Below are 15,475 nucleotides of genomic sequence, written 5' to 3' on the forward strand. Positions count from 1 at the left end.
AGAACTAGTTGAAGACAGTTTAGAATGAGTTGAAGACGGTTTAAGAACTAGTTGAAGACAGTTGAAACAGTTGTCGACATTTTAAAACTAGTTGAAGACATTTCAAACTAGTTGAAGACAGTTTAATGACTGAACATAATTTGAAACAAATTAAAGACAGTTAAGAACGAGTTGAAGACATTTAAAACTAGTTGAGGACATTTCAAACTAGTTGAAGACAGTTTAAAACTGATTGAACATAATTTGAAACTAATTAAAGACAATTAGAACTAGTTGAAGACATTTAAAGACAATTAAGAACTAGTTGAAGACATTTTAAAACACATGAGAGACAGTTTAAAACTAGTTGAGAACAGTTTGGAATGAGTTGAAGACAGTTTAGAACTCGTTGAAGACAGTTTAGAATGAGTTGAAGACAGTTTAGAACTAGTTGAGAGACAGTTGAAAACTAGTTGTAGACATTTAAAACTAGTTGAAGATAGTTTAAACAGTTGAAGACAGTTTAGAGAACTTCGTTGAAGGATTTGGAATGAGTTGAAGACGGTTTGGAATGAGTTGAAGACAGTTTAGAACTCGTTGAAGACGGTTGGAATGAGTTGAAGACAGTTTAGAACTCGTTGAGAGACAGTTTAGAATGAGTTGAGAACTGATTTAGAACTGGGTGAAGACAGTTTAGAACAGTTGAGCAGTTTAGAACTCGTGAAGACAGTTTTATAACTAGTTGAGAAGACAGTTTAGAATGAGTTGAAGACAGTTTAGAACTAGTTGAAGACAGTTTAGAATGAGTTGGCTGGTTAGAACTAGTTGAGGGTGGTTGAAAACTGGTTGTCGACATTTTAAAACTAGTTGAAGACATTTCAAAACAGTTGAACGGTTAAAACTGACTGAACATAATTTGAAACAAATTAAAGACAGTTAAGAACGAGTTGAGACATTTTAAAACTGATTGAGGACATTTCAAAACTAGTTGGTGATTTAAAACTGATTGAACATAATTTGAAACTAATTAAAGACAATTAAGAACTAGTTGAAGACAAAGACAATTAAGAACGTTGAAGACATTTTAAAACTACATGAAGATGATTTAAAACTAGTTGAGAACGCATTTCAAAACTAGTTGAGAACAGTTAGAACTAGTTGAAGACAGTTTGGAATGAGTTGAAAGACAGTTTAGAATAGTTGAAGACAGTTGAAATGAGTTGAGAAACAGTTTAAGAACTAGTTGAAGACAGTTGAAAACCAGTTGTGAACATTTCGCCTTAGTTGAAGATAGTTTAAAACGAGTTGAAGACAGCTTAGAACTAGATTGAAGTTTGGAATGAGTTGAAGACAGTTTGGAATGAGTTGAAGACAGTTTAGAACTAGATTGAAGACAGTTTAGAATGGTTGAGGAGCAGTTTAGAACTCGTTGAAGACAGTTTAGAATGAGTTGAAGACAAGTTGAAGATATTTTAAAACTAGTTGAAGATATCTAAAACTAGTTGAAGACAGTTTAAAACTGACTGGAACATAATCGAAACAAATTAAAGACAGTTAAGAACCAGTTGAAGACATTTTAAACTATTAAAGACATTTAAAACTAGTTGACAGTTTAAAACCGATTGAACATAATTTGAAACTAATTAAAGACAACAAGAACTGAAGCTGGAAATATTAATATTTAAAGACAACAGAACTAGTTGAAGACATTTAAAACTACACAGACAGTTTAAAACTAGTTGAATATTTCAAAACTAGTTGAAGACAGTTTAGAAACTAGTTGAAGACAGTTTGAAATGAGTTAAAATATAGTTTAGAATGAGTTGAAGACAGTTTTAGAACCAAGGAAGACAGTTGGAAAACTAGTTGTCGGCTTCAAAACTAGTTAAAGACATTTCAAACTAGTTGAAGATAGTTTAAAATTGACTGAACATAATTTGAACAATTAAAGACAGTTAAGCAGTTCCAGTTGAAGACATTTAAAACTAGTTGTGACATTTCAAAACTAGTTGAAGATGAAGCGAAACTGATTGAACATAATTTGAAACACCAGCATACCAAGAATTAGTTGAAGACATTTAAAGTCAATTAAGAACTAGTTGGAAGATATTTTAAAACTACATGAAGACAGTTTAAAACCAAGTTGAAGACAGTTAGAACTAGCGAAGACAGTTAGAACTAGTTGAGACAGTTTGGAAATGAGTTGAAGACAGTTTAGAACTCGTTGAAGATAGCTAAATGAGTTGAAGACAGTTTAGAACTAGTTGAAGACAGTTGAAAACTAGCGTAGACATTTTTAAAACTAGTTGAAGATAGTTTAAATGAGTTGGAAATATGCTTAGAACTCGTTGAAGAGTTTGGAATGAGTTGAGATGTTTGGAATGATGAAGACAGTTTGAACTCGTTGAAGACAGTTTGGAATGAGTTGAAGACAGTTTAGAACTCTGCCAGACAGTTTAGAATGAGTTGAAGACAGTTTAGAACTCGTTGGAAGATAAAGTTTAGGAACTAGTTGAAGACAGTTTAGAACCGTTGAAGACAGTTTAGAACTAGTTGAAGAAGGTTTAGAATGAGTTGAAGACAGTCAGAAACTAGTTGTTGAAGACAGTCAGAATGAGTGAAGACAGTTTAGAATTAGTTGAAGACAGTTGAAAAACTAGTTGTCGATATTTTAAAACGAAGGAAGATACCAAAACTAGTTGAAGACAGTTTAAAATCGATTTGAATACACTTGAAACAATTAAAGACAGTTAAGAACGAGTTGAAGACATTTTAAAACTAGTTGATGACATTTCAAACTAGTTGAAGACAGTTTAAAACTGACGAATAATTTGAAACTAATTAAAGACACCAAGAACCACAAATATGACGAAGACAATTAAGAACTAGTTAAAGACATTTAAACTGAAGACAGTTTAAAACTAGTCGGAAGAAGAATTTGGAATGAGTTGAAGATAAAGTTTAGAACCCGTTAAGACAGTTTAGAATGAGCTGAAGCAGTTTAGAACTATTGAAGACAGTTGAAAACTATTGTAGACATTTTAAACTAGTTGAATAGTTTAAAACGAGTTGAAGATAGTTTAGAACCTGAAGAGTTTGAAATGAGTTGAAGACAGCTCTGGAATGAGTTGAAGTCAGAACTCACAAGACAGTTTGGAATGAGTTAATAGACAGTTAGAACTCATGAAGACAGTTTAGAATGAGTTGAGATACGAGAACTCGTTGAAGATAAGCCAGAACTAGTTGAAGATAAGTTTAGAACTCGCGAAGACAGTTTATAACTAGCTAACATAAAGTTTAGAATGAGTTGTTGGTATTTAGAAACTAGTTGAAGACAGTTAGAAACGAGTTGAAGACAGTTTAGAACTAGTTATTATGTTGAAAACAGTTGTCGACATTTTAAACCAGTTGAAGATATTTCAAACTAAAGAAGACAGTTTGTAAAATCGATCAACATAATTTGAAACAAATTAAAGACAGTTAAGAACGATACATACATTTTAAAACTAGTTGAGATTTCAAAACTAGTTGTTGACAGTTTAAACTGATTGAACATAATTTGAAACTAATCACATTAAGAACTAGTTGAAGACATTTAAAGACACCACAACTATTGTAAATACATTTTAAACCATGAAGACAGTTAAAACTAGTTGAAGACATTTCAAAACTAGCGAAGACAGTTTTTAGAATTAGTTGAAGATGCAGTTTGAATCGAGTTGGGAAGACAGTTTAGAACTCATGAAGACAGTTTAGAAGAGTTGGAATATTAGTTTAGAACTGAAGGACATGAAAACCAGTTACATTTTAAACTAGTTAAGATAGTTTAAAACGAGTTGAAGACAGCTTAGAACCTCAAGGAAGTTTGGAATGAGCTGAAGTTTGGAATGAGTTGTTATAGCTAGAACTTGGAAGACAGTTTAGAAATGAGCCGCGACAGTTTAGAACTCGTTGAAATACAGTTTAGAATTTGAGTTTAAAGATGTTTAGAACTCGTTGAAGACAGTTTAGGAATGAGTTGAAGACAAGACGGTTTAGAACTAGTTGAAGACAGTTGAAAACTAGTTGTAGACATTTTAAAACTAGTTGTAGACATTTTAAAACTAGTTGAAGACAGTTTTAAAACTGGGACACTAGCTCACCACGCAGAAGTATGATTTTGAGCTAACGGATCGAGCACCCATTATAGAATAGAAATATAATACAGATCTGACTAATGGCTCTTATAGCAGTCGCTAGCATACAGAGAATAACTATATTATAGAGAACTGCCAGAGAACACAGGCTCACGCCCCAATCACGAATCCTGACGCTTCCCCACGGTCGCCTGCACGCTGACGACTACTTTCTGTTCTCCACCGCCTTCTCGTGAAGTTCTGAATGTCCTCGCCATCAGCCGGGCTCCATGGCTGCAAAATGGTCACAAGGGCCATGTGCGTGAAACACGAGCTTATGTAATTTTGTTCCACCAGAGTTTGGGAGTGCAGTGCACTGCCTGCCGGGAAGCAGGCTGGCCGGGGACGTATACACTGGCATCCGCGGGAGACTACAGGCTAGACTTCATGGCGGGGATTGGGGGATTTACCGACTTCAGAGGCATCGCCAGGTTTCAGGAGCTGGCGAGCTCAGGTCTAACGAAGACCGAAAGAAGATACCACGAATGTGGTCTGTCCAGTTCATCCAGAGATCGCCAACGAAACCCATGCAGCCCACATGCCTGGTGGGGAACGACCCAGTAGCAGCTTGTCAAAAGGAGAATCATCCACCAAAAGGCCAGTCCACCTAAGTGAGCAGAAGAGGTTGGACGACGGAAACGTAATCACCGGGCCCGCAGGACTGACCGCGATCTACTTCAAGAACACAGACTCGCTTGCTCTATCGCTGCCTTGTGTCCATAAATGGAAATCCTCTAATGAGGAGAATCTTTTGCATCAGGAAATTCATGCCATGAGAAATTTGTCTATTTACAGCTACAACGCTTTTGTTGAGAACGCAGAGGAAGGATTCATGTGTGTTTATGTTCAAACGCCCTCCTGCAGAAACACGCCGTGAGGAGGAAGGCATTTTGACTGTAAACAACCTCCTTTACTAGATTGTGAATAGTCGATTGAAACATCATCGGGGAGGCTACAGAATTATATATTCTTTAAACTCAATAAAACCCAACAAAGAGAAGGGCCCCACTTTCAGCAGAATATGGCTAAATTAGCTGAGACTTTTGTTGTTGTGACTGGTCACGCACAACCTTTACTTAGAGTGAGGCCGGTTGAGGCCTTTACAAAGTTCTCTTTGTAGAACCTCATGGAGGGACGATGCAGCCAGAGGAATTCAGTAGATCATTGGTCAGCAGGTCATCCAGGGAGAACTCCCTGCAGGCGCCACACACACACACACACATGCTTTAATGTCACAGTAATGAGGCTACTGAGGAAAGCCCACTGTAGACCTCATCCAATATCCATATCATCTGAATTTGAACACTGGATTAGATGGTGCTGAAAACTAGTTGTAGACATTTTAAAACCAGTTGAAGATAGTTTAAAACGAGTTGAAGATAAACAGAACTCGTTGAAGTCAATGAGTTGAGTTGACAGCTTGGAATGAGTTGAAGACAGCGAACCCGTTGAAGACAGTTTGGAATGAGCTTTGAAGACAGTTTAGAACCCGTTGAAGATAATAGAAATATTATTATTGCAGTTTAGAACCTGTTGAAGACAGCTTAAACTAGCGTTGAAGACAGTCAGAACTCGTTGAAGACAGTTTAGAACTAGTTGAAGACAGTTTTAGAATGAGTTGGAAGAATATGCTTAGAACTAGTTGAAGACAGTTTAGAATGAGTTGAAGACAGTTTAACTAGTTGAAGATGCTGAAAACTAGTTAATACATTTTAAACTAGTTGGAAAGACATTTTAAAACTAGTTGAAGACAGTTTAAAACTGACTGAAACACAATTGTTCAAATTAAAGACAGTTAAGAATCTGAGTTGAAGCATTTCTAAATGTTGAGGACATTTCAAACTAGTTGAAGACAGTTTAAAACTGATTGAAACATAATTTGAAACTAATTAAAGACAATTAAGAACTAGTTGAAGACATTTAAAGACAATTAAGAAATCTGAAGGAAGACATTTTAAACTATGAAGACAAGAAATTAGTTGAAGAGTTTGAATGAGTTAAGATAGTTTAGAACCTGCTAGTTATACGAAATGAGTTGAAGACAGTTTAGAACTAGTTGAAGATAGTTGAAAACTAGTTGTAGAGACAAACTAGTTGAAGATAGTCGAAACGAGTTGAAGAGGCTTAGTCCTGCTGAAGAGTTTGGGTCGAGTTGAAGACAGTTTGGAAATGAGTTAAAAGATAGTTTAGAAATTGAAGAGTTTGGAAATGAGTTATAGTTTAGAAACTCGCTAGAAGACAGCTTAGAATGAGTTGGAAGAGGTTTAGAAACTCGTTGAAGACAGTTTAGAACTAGTTGAAGACAGTTTGAACCTATGAAGACAGTTTACAACTAGTTGAAGACAGTTTAGAATGAGTTAAGACAGTTTAGAACTAGTTGAAGAGAAGCCGAATGAGTTGAAGACAAAGTTGAATTAGTTTATACAGCTGAAAACTAGTTGGTTTCATATTTAAAACTAGTTATATACTGAAAACTAGTACAGAAGATATGTTTAAAACTGACTGAACATAATTTGGAAACAAATCAAGAAGAAGCAACGAGTTGAAGACATTTTAAACTAGTTGAGTGACATTTCAAAACTAGTTGAAGACAGTTTAAACTGATTGAACATAATTGAAACTAATTGAAAGACAATTAAGAACTAGAAGTTAAAGAGATGAAAGACAATTAAGAACTAGTTGAAGAACATTTAAAACCATGGTTATGCCAAAACTATTAAGACATTTCAAAACTATTAACACAGTTTGAACTAGTTGTTACAGTTGAAATGAGTTGAAGACAGTTTAGAACCGTTAAGACAGTTTAGAATGAGTTAAACATAGCGAACTATTAAGACAGTTGAAAACCAGTCAGAGACATTTTAAAACTAGTTGAAGATAGTTTAAACGAGTTGAAGACAGCCAGAACCTGCTGAAGTTTGGAAGGATAAAGACAGTTTGAATGAGTTGAAGAAGTTTAGAACCTGCTGAAGACAGTTTAGTATCGAGCTGCAAGACAATGAACTGCTAGTTACAGCGAATGAGTTGAAGACAGTTTAGAACCCGTTAAAAGATGTTTAGAATGAGTTAAAGACAGTTTAGAACCGCTTGAAGACAGCTGTTCAGCGTGGTGACATTTTAAAACTAGTTGTGACATTTTAAAACTAGTTGACAGCTTAAAACTAGGAACACTTAGCTCACTCACGCAGGAAGTGTTGATTTAAGTTTAACTGATCGAGCCAATTATATTATAGAATAGAAACATATAATACAGACTTGACTAATGGCTCTTATAGCATAGCGTTAGCATAGTAGAGCTTAACTATATTATAGAATCCGGCTGGTGGAGAAACATGCGTGCCTACGCTCAATCATTTAATCCCGACGCTTCTACTACTGCCTGCATTGACGACTACTTCTTGTTCTCCACCGCTTCGTAGTTCTGAATGTCCTCGCCACGTCAGCCTCCACAAAATGGCCAAGGGGCTATGTGCGGAAAGTCACGAGTTTATGTGTAATTTGGCAGGCTCCACCCAGAGTTTGGGAGTGCACTGCCCGTCAGCAGGCTAAGCCGGTGGGACGACACGGCATCCTATGGAGACGGCGAGGCGTTAGACTTCAAGTGTGGGATTTTAACATTGGGGATTTATCCTCCTCGGCCCCCAGAGGCACTTCCGCTGTGTTTCAGGAGCTGTGGCGAGCTCAGGTCTAACGTAAGACCGGAAAGTGAAGATAACCGCCTTGTGGTGCTGGGATTGTCTACAGTCATCTCACCAGGAACCGCCGAGTATTTTCACTGATTTACTGCGGAAAAAGTTCAAAGAAATATTAAATGGAATATAACGTTGTATTAGTAAAAGCGTTCACACCGTGCCGGCGAGATTTTTTCGCGCCACTGAATCGCTGAAAAGTCAACGACAGACACTTTTTATGAACGCACCAAGAGGCAGAAGAAGCTGTCAAAGGAGAATAACTGTCCATCTAAAAGCAATACCACCTTAAGTAGCAGAACAGGAGTTGGACGATTTGAAACGTAACGCCTGCCCGCAGACTGACCATGACTTACTTACAGGACTCGCTGCTCTATCGCTTGCCTTTGTGTCCATAAATGAAACTCTCTCGAATGAGGAGAATCTGCATCAGGAAATCTACAAGTGAAATTTCTGTTCTATTTGGCGCCACAACGCTTTTGTTGAGAATCTAGAGTAAGGATTCATGTGTGTTTATGTTTCAAACGTCTCCTGCAGAAACACGCCGTGAGGAGGGAAGCAGCTTGACTCAAACAACCCTCCTTACCAGATTGGTGAATAGTCGACGGAAACACCACTGGGGAGGCTACAGAATTATATTCTTAAACCCAATAAAACCAACAAAGAGAAGGGCCTCACCAGAATACACAAATTAGCTGACACTTTGTTGCTGGGGACGCTGGTCACTGCTAAACTCACTTAGGAGGAGGCTGGTTGAGCTCATGCCCGAACTTATGGAGGGACGATGCAGCCGAGACCCAGAACATCACGTTATTGGAAGAATATCCAGGGAGAACTCTGCAAGGCGCCCACACACACACACACACACACATGTCACAGTAATGAGGCTACTGAGGGTGCCCACTGCAGGACCTCATCCATCATCCATATCATCTGAATTTGAAGGATTATCATCAGCAAGTAATCTACTTTGATATACAACATCTTCATACCGAGAGGATAAATCTAAGAAGATGGAGGTGAGAGTAAACATCGTGGTTCTCGCCACCTGCACTCACGCCCTCCAAGTATGATTTTGAGTTTAACTTGATCGAGCTAACGATATTATAGAATAGAACATATAATACAGACTTGACTAATGGCTCTTATAGCATAGCGTTAGCATAGCAGAGCTAACTATATTATAGAAGCTGGTGGAGAAACACAGTGCCTACGTCTCAATCACGAATCCCGACGCTTCTACTTGTCGCCTGCACGCTGTCACTTCTTCTTGTTCTCCACCGCCTTGAAGTTCTGAATGTCCTCGCCATCAGCGGGGCTCCTCCATGGCTGCAAAATGGCCCATGGGCCATGTGCGTGAAAGTCACGAGCTTGCGGTACTTCTGCTCCACCCAGAGTTTGGGAGTGTGCATCGGCTGTCGGGAAGCAGGCGGCTGGTGGGGACGACACGGGCATCCTGCGGGAGACGGCGAGGCGTTAGACTTCAGCAAGGGGGGGGGGATTTTAACATTGGGGGGGATTTAACCTCCTCGATTCCCCCAGAGGCATCGCTGTGTTTCAGGAGCTGTGGCGAGCTCAGGTCTAACGAAGACCGAGTGAAGATACCGCCTTGTGGGGAAGGATTGTTCACAGTCATCTCACCAGGAACCGTCGAGTATTTTCACTGATTTACCAGTGAAAAAGTTCAAAGAAATATTAAAATGGGAACAAAATTAAAGCTGGTCACAACTAAAGGTGCGTTCACACCAAAAGCGATGAGATTTTTCGCGACTGAATCCCATGAAAAGTCAACGACAGACACTTTTGGTGTGAACGCACCTTAAGAGTAGCAGCTTGTCAAAAGGAGAATAACTGGTCCACCTTAAAAGGGCCAGTCCACCTTAAGTGAGCAGAAGCAGAGGTTGGACGACGTGAAACGTAACGCCTCGGGCCCGCAGACTGACCGATGTATTCTACTTTAAGAACACAGGACTCGCTGCTCTATCGCTGCCTTGTGTCCATAAATGGAAACTCTCTCGAATGAGGAGAATCTTGCATCAGGATCTACGGCGGAAATTTGCTGCATTTACGCCACAACGCTTTTGTTGAGAACGAGAGTAAGGATTCATGTGTGTTTATGTCTCAAACGTCCTCCTGCAGAAACACGTCGTGAGGAGGGGAAGCAGCATTTTGACTCAAACAAACCCTCCTTTACCAGATTGTGAATAGTCAGATTTGAAACACCACTGGGGAGGCTACAGAATTATATATTCTTTAAACTCAATAAAACCAACAAAGAGAAGGGCCCTACCTCAGCATGAATACATAAATTAGCTGACACTTTTGTTGTTGTGACGCTGGTCACGGTTAAACTCACTTAGAGTGAGGCTGGTTGAGGCCTTTGCTAAAGTTCTCCTTGTAGAACCTCATGGAGGGGACGATGCAGCCAGAGACCCAGTAGATCATCACGTTGGTCAGCAGGTCATCCAGGGAGAACTTCCTGCAAGGCGCCACACACACACACACACACATGCTTTAATGTCACAGCAATGAGGCTTCTGAGTGGTACCCACTGCAGGACCTCATCCATCATCCATATCATCTGAATTTGAATAGACTGGATTATCACTGGGTGAAGTAATCTACTTTGATACAATATCTTCATACGAGAGGATAAGAAGATGGAGAGCAAACATCGTGTTCTCGCCACCTGGTGAGTCCTCCGCCTCAGGTTCCTGAAGTCGCAGGTCCACGTCGAGAACTTCTCCAGAATGTAGGCAGCCAGACCCACCGGGGAGTCGTTCAGTCCTCGGCCTGCGGGCAAAGGAGTCAGACATGATGCCAGACCGAGGCTGCGTCACATTACGAACGTAGACTGTTTGTTTTTAATCTCTTCCCTAATCCGATCTGTGGCCCAAAATCCCAAATGTCCTAAGATTCCGCTGTATTGGGGAAAATATGATTTTGTTGTTGTTATTGTGGTTCTGTAGATGGATCCTGGTGCTGTTGGCTTGCTGCTAGCCCACCCTGGTCACACAGATGCCCTCTGAGGGGGTTTCAGTTAAGTAACACCTCTTACTTGACTTCATTCACAGAATATTGAACATTCAAAGTCAAACGTTGTGATTCAGGAGGATTATCTGTTCGGAGCCATTTCTTAAAAACGGAGCAGTGTGTTTACTTTAGTGTGTATTTTCAGACCAACGCGTGGGACGCTGTTGGTGTGTTTCAGTGCAGAGATCTGTGAACGCCGAGGTCAGAAAGATCAGATGTGGGTCAAATAAAATCAGAATTGAGCATCAAGCCCTGTAATGTGAGCATAGCCTAACATAATAAACCCATTTAAGATCCTATGAATCACTTAAAACGCCTGGGAGCCGGTCTGAGCTCGCGGTGCCGGGTCCCTACCCACGGTGTCGGGCTTGGTGGCCTGGATGTGCATGTAGCCGGACTCCTTGATGGACTCCACCACCAGTTTCTCCGCAGGGAAAGAGGCGCTGAACGTCCGTGTCGGTGAAGCCGAACATCTTGGGAACCGGCGGCCGAGCATGATGGATAAGGCCACGCGCAGGCCCGGTTTGGAGGGCGGGCAAAGTTCACATGCAAGCCTTTGACGATCCTGGGGTAGGAGAGAAAGAAAAGACGAGTAAAACCGTATTCTCGTCACTGTTGGTCACTTTCTACTGGCAGGGGAACGCCGACTCATCAGGGACGGACAGGAAGTGGAGTACAGGGAGTAGTGGACGACGTTTTGTTTCATTTTCTTTATTATTTAATTTACTTACATTAAATATGTCCTGCTTTGCTATTTTATTGTACATATTGTAACCGTGTTACTGCTGCTGCTACAAACAAGTCCCTCTCCAGGGGATGAATAAAGTAGATATCCATCCATCTTCAGAAGAGGAGTGTCACCTCGGCACACCGACACCACGCTGCTGCAGACCCAGGCCGTGTTCATGAGCAGAACCAGAACAAAGCAGGGCAGACCGTCAAAATGAGTGCTTTCCTAAAGGCACTCGAAGAAAACACTTCCGCTTTTGTCCACAGGGGGCGCCAACGTGCACAGGAAGGTGAAGTTCCTCGTCGTGGCTTTGAGCATTTCCAACAGGAGGCGGTTCTTACCCCGGCGCCAGCTGAGCCATGTTGGTCGTGACCAGCCAGCCCCAGTCTCCTCCGTGAGCGTAGAACTTCTGGAAGCCCAGGCGCTTCATCAGTTTGTGGAAGATGCGTGCCGCACAAATCGAATCAAAACCTGTTCTCACACACACACACACACACACACACACACACACAGACACACACACAGACACGTACACACACACACACAGTTTATACAGAAAAAAGTGGCTGCACGGAAAACGTAATACTTTATCTCTCAAGGCAAAAGGGGAACAAATATATATATACATACATATATCTCTATATAAATATATATATCTATATATAAATATATATATATTTATATATAGATATATATATATATATACATATATATATATATCTATGTAAATATATATATAGATATATATATATCTATATATAAATATATATATATAGATGTATATCTATATATATTTATATATATATATACATCTATATATTTATATATAGATATATCTATATATATCTATATATAAATATATATATATAAATGTATCTATATATAGATATATATATATAACAGATATATAGATATATAAATATAAAGATATATCTATATAGATATAGATAAATATATATAAATATCTATCTATATATATCTCTCTTTGCTGACTCACCTTTCTTATGCTGCGCTTCTGAAAAGCCGTACGCCAGTATGGAGGGACACACCACCTCAAACACGAGGACCTGTGGGTCCTCCGGTTCCGTCAGCAGAGGATGAGTCCATAGAACTCGTAGAAGGAGCCGGGCCAGCCGTGGACCATCACCAGAGGAATGGCGGCAGATCCCTCTGGCACCTTCTCGGCTTCACGTGCAGGTAATGGACGTCGATGCCTGGACGAGGCCGCGGCGGGTTAGAGGCGGAGCCTGTCATCCTCGCGGTGAGTGAGCGGCGGTGCGGGCCTCACCTTCGATGCTGGTTTTGAAGTGGGGGTACCGGTTGAGCTTGTCGACTTGCCTCCTCCAGTCGAAGTCGTGTCTCCAGTAGGAGACCACCTTCTCCAGGGACCGGGAGTTGAAGCCATAGTTAAACTGGCTGTCCTCCAGGGAGGGGACGGGGCGCGTCTGGTCCATCCGCCTGTACAGGTCCTGATGAAGAGGATGACGAGGAGGCGTGAGTGAAGCCCGACGCGGCGGCGGCGGCGACCGTGGAGCGCGCAAACTACGAGGGAATCTCACCTCCAGCTCCTCGTCGCTGGTGGCGACTCGAAAGGGCCGGATGGTGACGTCCTCCTCGCCGCCGGGGGGCTCACCGGCCCCCCACCAGCCATCCTCCGACTTCAGCACCTGGGTCGGGCTCCTCCGAACCAGGAAGAGGATCAGCCCCCCGATCGCCACGGCGACCAGCACCTCCGCGAACATGGCGCTGGGCGTCTGCGGGCGGGCGGGAGCAAAAGAGGAGAGAGTTGGTGGGGAAACGGTTATTTAAAGCAACGGCGTCACAAGTTTACGATGTTACATCCGAAGATGAGCCAGCTGTCCAGAACACAGGAAACATAAATGTGTTATGACACTAAAGTTCCATTTTTACAAAGAATATCCAGTAATCCGCTTTTCTTTTTGTTGTCCGTCGTGTTTATTAATGTACCGATGTTGTTCACAGCCATTTCCTCGTGTGTGTGTGGTTCTGTGTTGTGTCTGTGCTGTGTGTGTCACTTGTGTGGACTGTGCTACCGCCCCGGGTTCACGTCTTCTTTGTAAATGACAATTACTTCTCAATTGATTTAAACTGGTTATATAAAGGTACAAAAATAAAAATAGTTTTCCCCCGGGCCGCCCAGGTGATTTCAATTCAATTCTGTTTATTTTGTATCGCCCATGATCACAAAATACAAATTTGCCTCCGAGGGTTTTACAATCTGTCCACAGAGACATCCCTGACCTTTGACCTTTGACCTCACATCGGATCAGGAACAACTCCCAAGAAATAGAAAAAAACCTTTAAGGGGAAAAGAAAGTGAAGAAACTGTCAGGAGAGAACAGAGGAGGATCCCTCTCCAGGATGGACAGAACAATAGATGTCATGATATGTCATGTGACCAGATGAACAATAGATGTCATGTGACCAGATGAACAATAGATGTCATGTGACCAGATGAACAATAGATGTCATGTGACCAGATGAACAATAGATGTCATGTGACCAGATGAACAATAGATGTCATGTGACCAGATGAACAATAGATGTCATGTGACCAGATGAACAATAGATGATGTGACCAGATGAACAATAGATGTCATGTGACCAGATGAACAATAGATGTCATGTGACCAGATGAACAATAGATGTCATGTGACCAGATGAACAATAGATGTCATGTGACCAGATGAACAATAGATGTCATGTGACCAGATGAACAATAGATGTCATGTGACCAGATGAACAATAGATGTCATGTGACCAGATGAACAATAGATGTCATGTGACCAGATGAACAATAGATGTCATGTGACCAGATGAACAATAGATGTCATGTGACCAGATGAACAATAGATGTCATGTGACCAGATGAACAATATATGTCATGTGACCAGATGAACAATAGATGTCATGTGACTAGATGAACAATAGATGTCATGTGACCAGATGAACAATAGATGTCATGCGACTAGATTAACAATAGATGTCATGTGACTAGAAGGAATCATTAGAGAGTTACAACACATCCAATGAGTATGACAGAGTGTATATTAATAATATATTATATCCACTATCCTAACTTAATTTGAAACCTATCAAACTAAATCAAATGATTACAACACGTGGTTGAAGCTGTCATCGGCCCCCGCACATCGAGGGTCCTGGAAACACGAGGCGGTCACATGACTGACGGGTCGGAAGAGAAAGCCTTGAGCCTGGGGCCGATGGCTTCATTAGAAGTGAGTATATAAGGGGGGGGGGGGGGGGGCTGCAAGACAAAGGGGCCAGTGTGGAACACAGTAACACACAGTTACACACAGTAACACACACAGTAACACACAGTTACACACAGTTACACACAGTAACACACACAGTAACACACAGTAACACACAGTTACACAGTAACACACAGTTACACACAGTTACACACAGTAACACACAGTTACACACAGTAACACACAGTTACACACAGTTACACACAGTAACACACAGTTACACACAGTAACACACAGTAACACACAGTTACACACAGTTACACACAGTAACACACAGTAACACACAGTTACACACAGTAACACACACAGTTACACACAGTAACACACAGTTACACACAGTAACACACAGTAACACACAGTAACACACAGTTACACACAGTTACACACAGTAACACACAGTTACACACAGTAACACACAGTAACACACAGTTACACACAGTTACACACACAGTAACACACAGTTACACACAGTAACACACAGTTACACAGTTACACACAGTAACACACAGTAACAGTTACACACAGTAACACACAGTTACACACAGTTACACACAGTTACACACAGTTACACAC

General features: G+C 40.9%; 1 pseudogene; it reads right to left on the minus strand.

The window, feature by feature from the left end:
* Positions 1-9,103: 9,103 nt before the first annotated feature.
* On the minus strand, positions 9,104-14,089 carry LOC130202369 (epoxide hydrolase 1-like; annotated as a pseudogene).
* Between the last annotated feature and the right edge of the window lie 1,386 nt (positions 14,090-15,475).

This window comes from Pseudoliparis swirei, chromosome 12 (assembly GCF_029220125.1).
Source record: "Pseudoliparis swirei isolate HS2019 ecotype Mariana Trench chromosome 12, NWPU_hadal_v1, whole genome shotgun sequence".
NCBI lineage: Eukaryota > Metazoa > Chordata > Actinopteri > Perciformes > Liparidae > Pseudoliparis > Pseudoliparis swirei.